This window comes from Anopheles gambiae, chromosome 2 (genome assembly GCF_943734735.2).
Source record: "Anopheles gambiae chromosome 2, idAnoGambNW_F1_1, whole genome shotgun sequence".
Lineage (NCBI taxonomy): Eukaryota > Metazoa > Arthropoda > Insecta > Diptera > Culicidae > Anopheles > Anopheles gambiae.
Window position 1 is genome coordinate 3,482,864 of NC_064601.1, and position 13,458 is coordinate 3,496,321.

Consider the following 13,458-nt stretch of genomic DNA (forward strand, 5'->3'; position numbering starts at 1 on the left):
GGGTTGAGAAAGGCACACAGACCAACCACTTCACCGTTGTATGTGGCGTGTGTGTGTGCTGTGCGAAGGACGTGTTAGTGAGTAATGTAGCGAGGGCTCTTCCCGTATCGATTCTTCACTGTAGCACTCGATGTTTGATACCGATGGCTTGCGGAATGTTTCAACATGCTGTCCTTTGCTGCAGATGTTTCGTGGTGAAAGGGTAAAAGTCCCACACGGAAAAAGCTACCGCTTTAAGCAGAGCCAATGTTTCACCAACAGCTACACTACATAGAGCAGGAACTCGGACACCAACTACACTTCGTCTTGTACACGTCCGACGAAAGCGACGAACGAATCGAATCTAAATGATGATGGATGAGTATTTGAACACCAGAGCAGGACGACACAAACTTTGTTCGAAAACTATAGAACAAAACAAAGTTACGCTCTGCTACCTCATACAACGAGATACTACTGCGCAGGTGAGAAACAAGCAACTTTGAATTCTGCTACTGCTGGTGCTGCAGAGACCGTAATCAAATTTATACTCTCCTATTCCTTGTCTCGTGTCTACAAACAGAATCAAATTTCATGTCTCTAAGAAGAAGCATTCCGGTCGTCACCGAGCACAATTACACATACAACACACACACAGTTTCTACCACAAATCTCTCTTAACTTTTGCTGCATCGCTATGTATAATTTGATTAGACCTCACTTCCCTCCGCAATACACCAACGACGTAGTACAGTAGTTGAAATCGTGGATAGTTTTAAGCTTCCACGAAAAGGTAGAGAGAAAGAGAGAGAGCCCAAAGACCCTACAGATAAAATATATCGCAAAGATACAGCCAAAAAACCCCAAATGAAACATGATGGTGGATCCACACGCTACGAAAGTGAGCTGATGTGTAAGGAGAGGATTGTATTTCCAAAACGGCAAACTCGTTGGCTCCGATTGCCCGCAGGGTACACCACCCTATGCTGAACCCAACCCTGTCGCTATTCTAACCGGCAAATATGAGAGCCTTCGCCAACAAAAAAAAGAAAGAGCAATACTGTACGAGCTCTGCCCCAAAGGCTTCAACAAAAGGATGGTGGTGACCGTTTTGGGTACCACGATAGAAATCCTGGCAAATCCTCATCATCGATAAACGGTAAGCCGGTCGACGAGGGGTTGCTGCCAAACGGGACTGGACGACATGCTTTCTGCGGCCCAAAAAGCCTCCAGAAATAAAAGAAGGGATCCCACTCACTAGAGGCAACCACCACCACCACCACCCTTCACCACACGCACCATTGGGAGGGTTCATATAACCATGAAAAATGGAGGCGATTATTATGTTCCATTGGCCTCAAAAACCCGTTCCTGCTAACAGTAGAGAAGGGTTTGATCGACACACACACACACACGCGCAAAAAAAGGATTCAAATAAACCCCTGCCTTGCCTTGGAGACCGGGGCTTATCGAGAGGGATAGCGTTTCCATCACTCCCGATGGTTGCGATCGTTTCGAAATGTACACTGAATTTATAAAAATGATTATCTAGATCCCGAAAAAAACTGTTCCTACTACGTCGAAAGAAGCGGCCCGATATTTGGACTGCAAAATTATATACTGCAACAATTTATTCGTGCAGATTGGTAAGTGTTTCTCGCAGAAAAAAAAACAAGCGTGACGTTGCGCTGGTGGTTTGCTTCGGTAATTCCCAATCAATATGCGGTTCTATCTCGACATTCTGTGCTTCAGTTTCAAAGAAAGGATCCATTCCAACAATTTAGCCGCATCAAGATAACATTTATATCTCTCTCTCTCTCTCACTCTCGCCTTCACTCTTCTATTGTTGTAACGAAACTCCCCCATCAGACGGCAAAATGCTTTTGAAGAGCCGGCACCATTAGAAGTACCCCCGTTTGTCCCGATCTGAGGTAATAGAAAACGAATGTTGCCATTGCAAACCAATTCCAGTGCGCTGTAGTATCCCTTCTTCTTTGGTACAACCGGCTCCCTGGAAAATAAACGACCGATCATTAATTGGCACCAGATGCAGCGAGCGCTGTTGCAATGAAGAACGAATGCCATTAGAATGCAAAATTAATTTTGGTTTCAAGCAAAGGGGGACCGTTCTAGGAGCGTTCTAAGTTCCATTTCGAGTGTGGCAGAAACGCTAGCAGCTAAAAAATACGATGGAAAATTGAGAGATTTAAAGCAATTCAACGTTATCAACATCTGCTGTGAGATGTTTGAGAGTTTCAGTTTAGTAGTTTAAGGCAACTCGTCAAACAAACACGATTTCAACTGATTTTATTTAACTTTCTGAACTTTTAGATAATCGACGAGCATTCCCAAAATGTCTCATCGAACTATACTTTGAAGGCATGCAGCTCAACCTCAGATGAACTTGAAACGAACTTCCCAAGAACAACAATGCTTACTGCACCGTCAATGAACTGCCGAGTACAAGAAGAATGATTCAAATTGGAACTTCCTGCAGCAACGGTTGGCCCCCCATCAAAGCACACACAAATCACCAATTTAACTTCAACCACTCAAACCCAGCCATCGGTATTGTTTCTTCTCCCCAGGAAGGAGCCGGTTCTGCTGGGCTACCAATTACCGCCAAGACCAACCAGACGATTTCATCCTCGCGCAAACAATAAAATGGAAACAATGCTCAGGCAGGGAGGTTAACGACAAGAAAACCACTGAACCATTCCCGGACCGCAGCGCAGCGCCTCGCGAAACGCAGACCTTCTACTCGCGCGCGCGGTGGAGTTCAAGGTGATATAATTGTTGGCGCGTTATGCCTTTACGTTCGCGGACGTACACACGCACTTGTTGGCCTCACGGTAGATGATGACGGGAAGGTGACGGCTAGGACTCGCTTGGGTTTCTCTCCCCTCCCTTGGGGCGCGTTTTTGCATGCTGGCCGGTTGCGGTCGGTGAAAGAGTTGAACCGTATCGATCTGATTACTCTCGGACATGAACTTTTTTCCCTTCCGTTTCGGTTCGCTGGCCTTGAAACACATCACGCGTCAAGGAATCGGCGATTATCGAACAGAATTCGCTCGACTAAATCAAGTGTTCACGCAAAGACGCTCGTAATCGTTGGACTCGGCCCCGGCGATTGCTGGCTGTATGGGACGAAGGTATGTGCGTTAACCGATTATTATCACGTCGCGCCTCGAGAGAGGACATTTCAGGCACGACTGCACGTGCCTGCCCCCATTATTGGTCGCTTGGTGCCAAATCGGACCGGTTGACCAGACGTGTATATGAATGTCACGAAGTTGCACGTAAGCTGGTGTAGGGGCTATTATCAACGATCTGTTTTTGTGGTGTCACAGGAGCATGCAGCAACTTGCACAACTTGGAAGGGTCTTCATTATTTTGAATCAATTTAAAGAAGCTATCAGCACTATCGGGAACTATCGCATCAAACAAAACCGACTACATCCAACGTGTAACGCTGTGAGGTGGAACGTCTCTACCACTCTTCCATTTTTAATCCCAACCTTAATGTCCGTTCTACAATATGCTATGCTTCTGTCTGCGGTTAGCCAGGCCATGTCATTGAACCTACCCTAAATTAACCTCAAACCACCATGCTCCATCTTTTCATGCAACAAGCAACCACCAAACCCCAAAGACAATCGGTTACTGAACTTCGCATGCGAAATGCCATCGACTTGCTGTGTTCCTCCCCCCCCTCCAGCTTGGCATACTCCGGATTGCCTGCAGGATCGATCGACACCGAAACGTTAACAGTGAATGTCAAGTAGAAACAGCGATTGTACAAAGACGACGCTCGTGAGAATGTGCAGCAAAGAAAAATTGTTTCGCCAAGTACATTCTTTTTTTTATTTTAGGTGCTTGAAATTTACAATAACCATTCTTCGGCATCTCCAGCTGCCTCCTCTCGACGAGTTTACCGAAAAAGGTACCACCGAAGCGAAGTGAAACGTAAAGTTTCGTGCCATTGTCGAGAGGTGTATGGCAGCAAACCCCATCCGGCCCGGCAGTTGCTCTCCGATGAATTGAATGATTGTAACGGTTGGAGGAAGCCGGGTAAGAACGAACAGTTTGCCGTGAAACTTTAGCTGCGCGGCAACTCCGGGATAATGCTTCCGAAAACCCAGAATCGAAACCTGAGAACTCGTGCTGAGTTGGACCGAAGCGGACAGAGGGAGCATGGAAAAGAAAATACCTTCAAAAGGTTCCAGCGGCGGCTGATAAGAAGCCCTACCAGAACTTCGAATACCGGAAAGTGTACGAGAGCAACGCACTCTGAAGGGGACACCCGGGATGTTTTACACTTCTCATTCTTCCTCACTTCCACTATATTCCACGGAATCCACGGAAGGCTTCAGTCGAGTTGAGAGGTTTATGCAGCCTATGCTTCCCGTGGCGTGCATTATGCGCTCCAGAGGCCCCTAAAACAAGGGGCTGAAACAATAAATGGTCGACGAATAGCAAGCAAAACCATAGAAATCCTCCCTATATGTGTAGTTGTTAAGGAGCACTTTGTCAGCGTCAGCCGCGCTGAACACAGCTTTATAAGGCTGCATTAGAGGAAGAGAAAGAAAGACCAATCCGGAGCAAATCCCTCACCCCACACATCATCTTCGTAGTGGGTGAATAAAATATTCAACAGCTTCAGACACCATCTGTTTCTCGGCACCGAGAGAGAGAAGGTGGCCACCACAGCCAGCCAGCCAGCCACCAAATTGATTGTTTGCCCAGGCTAAAATACCAATCAGACACACGAAAAAGCTGAGAAACGGCCACTTCGTTTTCCCACGGGGACACGGGGACTTGTGGCCGTAGGAAAAATAATTTCCCCCGGGATCAGGAGCTAGATAGGATTTAATTTCTCAAACTGAACCACTCAGTCCCGCCCGCCGCCCGCCGCACGAATAGTGCGGATGACGTGATGGTGTGCACGGTTCGGACCAGATGTTTCCTTCGCAACCCGGGACAAAACAACAGCAGCAGTGCAGCGCGCACAACAACAAATCTTCCCCACCGAAGGGAGGGCATCTTGTCGGGGCGTGAAAAAATGAAAGCATCAAGGAGAACGACCAAAGCAGCACCAACTGCATCCGTGACATCATCAGGCAGAATGCAGCAAAAACAAGAAACCCAATACAAATGCGATTCGGAAAATAAAGATACACCGAGCAAAAGGGTGCCTTTAAACTTTGCTCTCGGCCACGCTTGCCCGTGAATGTCAACCCGCCGTTTGGCAAGGCGCTGCTCGGCGGCAGGACACAAATGGCACGACACGGGTGGCCCCTGTGGCGCGATGAGGTGTCACTCAACTCACACAGCGACTTTTTATGCACAGTTGTATCGTCAGCCGAAAAGAAAAACCACTGGGGAAGAAACGCAGACGCTTGTGAAACATTTGAACGCTCGCTGCTGTCTGAAAGCTTATTCGATTATGTTTCGGTTGCTTTACCTCATAGCGACAAAAGCGACATGACTAATCAAAGTTGGAATGCTTTTTGTCTACAAAACCGAGAACCGAGAAAGAAAACACATGCCTTGCAAATGTCTTCACATTCGGTGACAGACTTTTCTTATCGTTGCTTTAAAACTAGCATTCAGCCAATCATGAGACGCGCTATGCCAGACATGCAGAAGCAGCAGAAAGTTAAACTAGTCCATCATCAAGGACGCGCTGCTGTGGCCGCTTTATGCTTTCACTGCATGCATGCTGCAGTAACACAACCAGCAGCCGCGAGACAAGAAGTAAAATGTCATGAATAATTAATGACACGCGCTCGGGGTCCGGGACGATGGCGGACCTGTGCCTGTGTGGGACTGCAACTCCCCCCATCTACGTCGGGGGGGCAAAGTTCGCGACCAACTTTTGCTTCTTTTATTGCGCCCATCACTGCTTATATCACGCGGATTTTGTGGGTTTTATTTCCGGTGCCTATCAACAGAGAGAGAAAGAGAAGAAAAAACCCGGGGAAACCTTCTACTGCATTGCCGCATAGAAGACCTGGAACCGTCGGCGTGGTTCGCGTTTTGGTAAAATTTGGACCGTAGGACTTTTGATAGTTTTGCCATCAAAGCCTAATGGACAGAAGGGGGGACTGTCTTTTGCCCTTTACCAGTGCAAGATCCTTTTTCCCCAAAAAAGTCCGTCAGTCCGTCACTTGGTGCGCGTTTTTCTCTTCTTATCGCGTCGGTTGAAACACGTCCCCAAGAGCAGTTGAACTTCATGAACTGGAACGAGATAGCTTCGGTCCGGAAATAGACACAGCTTGAAGCACGATGGTCTGGGTTATGTGCGAGTTTTACAACCTTTACATGTTACAATTTTTGCAGTTTTTGCAAATCTCAGGGACAGGTTTCATCTGAAAAAAAAATCTAGGCTAATCACAGCACTTGCTAGACCTTTTTGCATTTGCTTTCCGCCGCAACGGCCGCACTCTTGTTTCAACCAGAAATTCCGGCTCGAAAACTGCAGCCAGAAAGTGCTCTCGATCGTGAAGAATTTCCGGTTCAACCCGCGGGATCAAACCTGCAAGAGGAAAAGCCTTACACATTCGAGAGCCGGTTATTGCTCGCCTTTTTTTGGTCCTCTCCCGGTCTCTCTCGGTCGATCTCCTTTTTGTGTTACTTGCTCCACGATCAGGAAGTGTAGGTCACAAAAAATCAGCCACCATCATCATGTGTAATGGAAACCCAAACCAGTGAGCGCACAAACACACATAGACCAGCAAATACAGAGGCACAAGTATCTGCCAAGGGTCATGGAAGGGCACTGGAAGGTAACGAAAACACCTCAAATACGTGCTTCTGCCTGAGCCAACTGTTTGCTGGCATCGACCCAGAGTTTTTTTGTTGTGTGCTCCCGAATCCCACCCTGCACGGTTCAGTGGCTGTCTCAAACCTGTCTGGGTCGAGGGGCAAGGATCCTGCCCTAACCCGCTAAAACGAACAGAAGGCATACGAGCAGCAGCTTCACCATTCCGTTTTTGTTCACATTTTCTCCTACGGATTTATGTTTTCTTTTTTGGCGTACACAACTTTCATCGAATGTGCACATTCGAGCGGTGTTGTTGGTGGTGGTGGTGGTGGTGCATCGGCCGCCAGCTGGCTCAGAACTTGGTTGAGTTCAACTCGCCGCGGACGTGATGAATGCTGTGCAGCTGGAGATGAAACGAACCTTCTCTCCTGGATGATGCACCTGGATAAGATGGGAATGAAATAAAGCGCCTCTTTTCATGGCTTTTTGAATCGTTTCCGTTCTGTTAGGATCGATTGCTTTGTTTGCAGCACGTACTGAAGAAACTCAACATTCCTAAACTGTGATCCATCTCTCGTCCGCTCTCTCCCGGTGAGCGTTAAGTTCTTTGTTCGGGTTTCGGATTTTCGTTTCGGCTGTCAAGAAGATTTTCTTCTGACGGCAGAGCACAAATATGCACTTATGTATATGGCAGCTCAGGTAGGGAGGAAGTTTCTTGCAACTATTCTGATTTAACGTGGTGTTGAATACAAAGGATGGTCAATAATACATCATGTTTGCTTCTTGAAATATTCACGAATCGTACTCATTAGTAGAAACTAAGCATTATTCATACAAGAACGTTAAAATACACCCAACAACTCATTCGTTCGGCATCGTTTCAGCCAACAAACCTTCTGCTCACATCGTCTTGTCCTCTAAAATGAGTTATCTCTGTCGGTTCATTTATGTCGGCAGATCGGAAAAGAATAAACGCTTCCGTTTAGAAGAGCAATCAGCTCTGCAAGCATTCCCCATTCCGCGGGCGTCGCGGGGCGATTGTGTGTACCGGGGATTTCTTCCTGAAATTTAATTTCAGCATTTTCTGCTTCGCTTTTGACCGACCGAGTCGATGGAAAAAATAATCCCCAGCTCAAATAAGAAAAGAAACCTGCAAACAAAAATGCTGAAAAACAGCCCAAATATATACAGGGTAAAAAACGCAACGCAACCCAAAGCGAACCAGAAACCGGTGGAACCAAATGAAAATGAGCTGGAAAGGTTCAATGATGGAACGCGTCTGTGTGAGTGTGTGTTTCAAGGCGATCGTCTGGAAGGCTAAAACATCACGCCGAGAAGCGTACCACTTTACCCAACAACGCCAGCAGCAGCAGCAGCAGCAGCATTGCGATGCTCAAGGAGACGATTATAACGAAAATGATGATGATGATGATGAGATAGAGGGCCTCAGCGGCACACTGATGCGGGCTGGCGCTCTCAATGCAAGCGATTGCACGGTTGGAAAGCTGCCAGCCACAAACATAATCTTCAAGCCCGCATAAAGCACGTAATATGCGAGCGAAAGCATCAACCGACTACTATCCATCCAACCCGCCAACCACCCACCCACCAACCGGGCCATCAGGGTTCAGCAAACTTCCCGTAACGCAACGTAACAGAGGGAGACGATCGCAGAACAAGCAGCAGCAGGGAAATGAGAGTCGTGGGATTGCTTTTGCTTTTCGTTCGAAAGTGAGATGTTGCCTGTGCAATCCAAATGGAATTGTGGATGCAGAGCTTTTTATTTGTACTTTAATGACTACACTATTCTACCTTCTAGAACAACTCTGGTAAAATGAATTCAAAACTACACGGTATCAACTGTACTGCACTGTATCACTGTATTTCAATACATAAGTTCAAAGACAACACCATCTGTCCTGTGCCCTCTATACATGATAGATCATACAAATCGTCATATGATTACATATCGGAACCCAGATAAGAACCGTACCATACATTAATGGATCAGCAATCACAAGCATAATTGTGTTTACACAGTATATGACAGACTATAGAGCAATAACACTATGCGTCATATTGCAGTTTTTTCCACAAACAATGTCGTGAAAAATCATCAAGCTTTGTCTACAATATGTCATACAGTGTTGTTGCATTGTTTCGTTCGCTTCATGCCTGCAAATGAGCAATATAAAAAAGGGGTTACTGTAGAACGTCCACCAATATCTATTGCAAAAAATACCTGCCTATTTCACCATTTAATTGCTGTGGCCTCCTCAACGCCAATGCTAACGAAACACAAAGTACACACACACATGTAGACAGACTGCAACATTCGCACATTTTAACCGCAACATATGTGTGATGCGTTTTTTTCTTCCCATGCGCAATTGTTTTCGGTGGCAAAACACACACACCGCGCGCGAGTGCCGTTGTTGAGCGGTTCACACATATAGCAGACAGGGGCTCGCAACACCCCACCGGAGAGGGCCTTGTGTCTCGGCAACAACGGAGATACGGTGGAGAAGTGTGTGATGAGTAAATGATTGAAGGTTCCTTCCAATTCGCCAGGTACCACACACACACACACACTAAATTGCTGAAGGCCTGTCTGTCTGTCTGGCTCGTCTGGCTAACAGTGCCCATCAGCCGATGGCGGCTACCTTCCGTCCATCTGCCTTTTGCTTCACGTGTTTCCAGGCGAATTAAGCGACGAGTGGCAGAAAACGGAAGGTTAAATCCACCAGTGCGCGCTGTCATCGAATCAATCCGGCACCAAGCAAACTGTTTTATGATTTGTCCTCCTTGCCTATTCTGGCAAATTGTCATTGCTTTCCATTACTGCTGGCACGTTGCGCTGGAGACACGCTGTTTGTAGCGGAGCTAGCGAGACACCGAAGAGGAAACAGCAATTTACAACGACAATCAACAACAACAAAAACCGCTCCTCACCGCAATCAAAATCATGGACTACAAGGTTTGTGCCTTTAGTTCCTTCTGTGTCTTTTTTCACGACTCCATGAAACAGGATAGCGTAAGGACAACGACGAAGTGACACGCGGCTTAAGCGATCTTCATCCGCGTACCGTGACAGTGACATCAGTCGCGTCGAGATCACTTTTGGAAGGTGCAGGTCGTCCCAGGAACGGACACTGTCGGCTGTCCGTGACCGGACGGTCAATCAAAATTATGGCCATTGCCAAAAGAATCAAGTAGACCCAGAGACACACACACATATATACAAACTGACCCAACACCAATGACGACCGTGTGAAGTTGCGTTAGGCAAACAATATAAAAAGAATGCCGATTAAAAGCCAAGGTTAAGTCAGGGTTGAGACGTTGCTGAGAAGGGTCGCGAGAAGCGGTAGCGAGGGTCATCTATCATTCTGACTTTGTGTATAGAGAAGTTAGAAAAAAATGAGGGTTATTAAGTAAAAAAACAACTATTTCCTCGTGTGACGTTTCAATGTCGTCGAAGGCACTTTTTACGAGGAGTATTGTTAACAACTCCGCCAAAAGACATACTTGTATCAATGCAATACGTATGGCAAAATCGTACTACGTCATTCAATCCGGCTCGAAGGACCAAAATACAGGTTTGCGCTTTCGATTGGACGAATCCGTGCGAATAGAGGTGTGTGTTTTACGTTCGTACGAAATCAAATAAGGCTCACCACTCAAACGTGAGCATGGTTATGCATTATGATATGGTTTGAGACTAGTTTTCGAAACCAAGTCTACTATTTCCGTTACCACCGGTTACTAACCGGTTCGCAACGGAGCGGTTTTACGGCGCGAGCGTGAACGCGCACAGACATTGCGATAAAGCCACGTGTGTGTTCGTCCAGTCACTGTACTCCACCTCCCCCTTTGGCTTCTTGACACGGCCACGGCGCTCTGCTGCGCGTTCAGCGAAACCTTTTCCCCTTCCTTGTTGGGGGGGACGGAGGGTCGCCGTCGCACCGTTCCAAAGGTTGTTTAAAATTCACGGTTACACATTTACAGCACGAGAAGCCTTCCACTAGCCGACGACAATGACGGCCCCATTCGCGCTCCCCACCCGTGTTTGTGTTGCAACTACAGGGTGGGAGACGACCCAACATTATGCCTGGTAGGCGTTTGTGTGTATGTGTGTATGTGTGTGTGCGTGTGTTATTCAAAGCGCGTTTGTACTTCGATCACGTTTTGCTGCGCTTCCTCCGTCCGTTACATGCAAATGCAAATGTTGGCTCGTCGGACCTGCAAGCGGTGGATTGTTGCCCCCTTACGGCACGGGGAAGGTTTCTGTCAACACCCAGCCAAGCCAGCTAAAGTCAATAGGGATGGTTGCAGTGTTTTTCTTTTTTTTTTTTCGTTTTCGCACTCGCGATGCAAAGCTAGCGAAACAAATTTGGTTCTCTTTTAATGCTAATTTCCCAAGCCATCCGAAGGCTTTGTAGGGCGTGTTATGAGAAGCCTTTTGCTTACGTCATTTTGGTTCAATTTCGCGTGAATCATCGCAAAGCGTTTTAATTTATGCGAAAACTCCGGCTCCCTTCGCGGCCACACGCAACAAGAAATCCTAAAAGCAGCCCGAACCGTGCAAGACTACCTTTGAGGCGTGACTCATTCGATAGCCATGCGTTGAAGTCAAATGCTCCAAACAAGTCGAAGCAAAAGTTGCTTGAGTAATGATGATTAGTGATGGTTCGACGTCGTCAAATCTTACCTTAGTAGGCAATCAAACGATAAATCCAATGCACTTCGCATACCACAAACGCCTCTTAATCCCCGAGATGAATTCTAGAAGTTAGCCAAACTAATCCTTTACATCTTCCGCAACCGAGCAGAGTCAAGAGTGCAGATCTATAAAGTGATCCAGATTATAGCTCATCCATGCATACTAATGGTTGACACGATGAGTTCTTGAGCTGCAAGTGCAATACAACACCTCGAAACCTGCCAATAACAACCCATAAACTCATAAATACGATCTCAAAGTCTGCCTGATTGCTCCTTCGATCACTCGAAGCGCGGAAATTCAGGATCAAGAGATAAGCTAATCACCCAACCGATTTGCAAGAAGAAGAACCTTTTATTTCTTCAGAAATTCAATTTGAATCCCACCTTTAAAGCACTTCGTGAAGCCTGCCAGAAGCGAAAGTAGCTATAGAACGTGTTCATCATTGGTGTTGCTGCCCGTTTCTGCGAGGTAATTCGTGTAGTATGTCGGTATGCCCATAAAAGGCCAACGTTTAACGACCATCTCGGGTGTCATTCGATGGTCAGAGCCTGCAGCACAAGCACCTATGTTGTGGTGCACGCTGGTTTATGGCTAACAACGCCGGATTAATATCTACCAAGGAAGATATCTTCGGAAGATACAAGCTAAAGACGCCCAAGAGGTCCAAACCCTCCATATAACAGCGAAAACAACAAAATCTTTGGAAGCATACGTACTTCCTGAAACATTCTTGAATTCTTGCTATGATCTGACCCAGCAATATTTACTGGTTTAAAGAGCAAAAGCAATTCTACACCAAACAAGATGTGTTTTTTGCTCGTCACCACCAATCATGCGCTTCTTTATTGGCAGTTGGACCACGACCATTGTTGCCCCCTTCAATGCCATTGCTATTATGTCCCATTGCCCCCTGTAGCAACAGAAGGTTAAATGATGCTCTCATGGGACGCCTCATCTGACACTCTTCCCCCGGAGCTTCGAAACCTAAACTTCGAACATTGTATCAATTCAATTATAAATAGAAAATGAACACCTCAAAAACTCATCACAAGCTGTCCCGTGCGTGTGAGATCACGTAGCTCGACGTTGTGGCTCGATCGCGCGCAAAACATGCGGAATCGATTGCCGAGAATGGCACACGATCAAATGTAGCAAATAGAAAACTTCCTTCCTCACTCTCAATCTCTCGAAACTTTCCAACACAAAGCCAATGTTTGATTCAATTCACATTCAGCAAAAGTTGTCTCAACCGGGTGAGACCGGTAGAGCTTGGAAAACTCGAAACCATGCACAAACACACTCATAGAAAGTGCTTTGATCTACTAATGAAAGCTAAAGTCGAAGGCTATTAGAACCGTATGGCGATGACGCCAATGAAAATAAATGTCCAAACACAAATTAAAACCGATATCTGTTTGCAACAGCACCATCAACCGGTTTTCATACTTCACCTACTGTCAAGTCTGCATACAGAACAGACACAGAGAGCGCTACATACAGCGCTTTAGGCTGGCTTCCAAGCAAACAGGAATTTGTTTCTGCCGTGGCTAAAACTAATCGTAAACTTTTCCTACACGGGAAATGGGAAATCCGATACAATCTTCTAGGTGTGCCCGTTTCGGGCGGGAAAAAAAACTTTTATTTTTGTGTGCTCGCGTTCTATTGCGTGCTGCTTGCACGAACGGCGGACCAGCAGCTAGATTGCAACATAAAGACAAAGTTCCGCTTTGCCACTATGACCGACGACCCCCGCGAGCGTGCGGCTACGGGTGGTTTTGACGTTGAGCGGCACACCAGCACAGCACAACATCGGAGGGTAAGGGCACATCAAAATCCTTTTTCAAAACGAGACAAGAACGCAAACGTTTTGCGTATGTGTGTGTGAGTGGACCGGGAACATGCGCGTTCGGTATTCCCGGTGAACGAACACAACGAATCCCGATGGAGAGAGTATGGCGAGATGGTAAGGTTAGATTTTCTCCACTGG

At 46.6% G+C, this 13,458-nt stretch overlaps 1 protein-coding gene across 14 annotated transcripts in view; it reads right to left on the bottom strand.

The window, feature by feature from the left end:
- The window catches only part of LOC1281824 (ataxin-2 homolog), a 56,414-nt gene that overhangs the window by 38,637 nt on the left and 4,319 nt on the right, over positions 1-13,458 (bottom strand). The window lies entirely within an intron of this gene.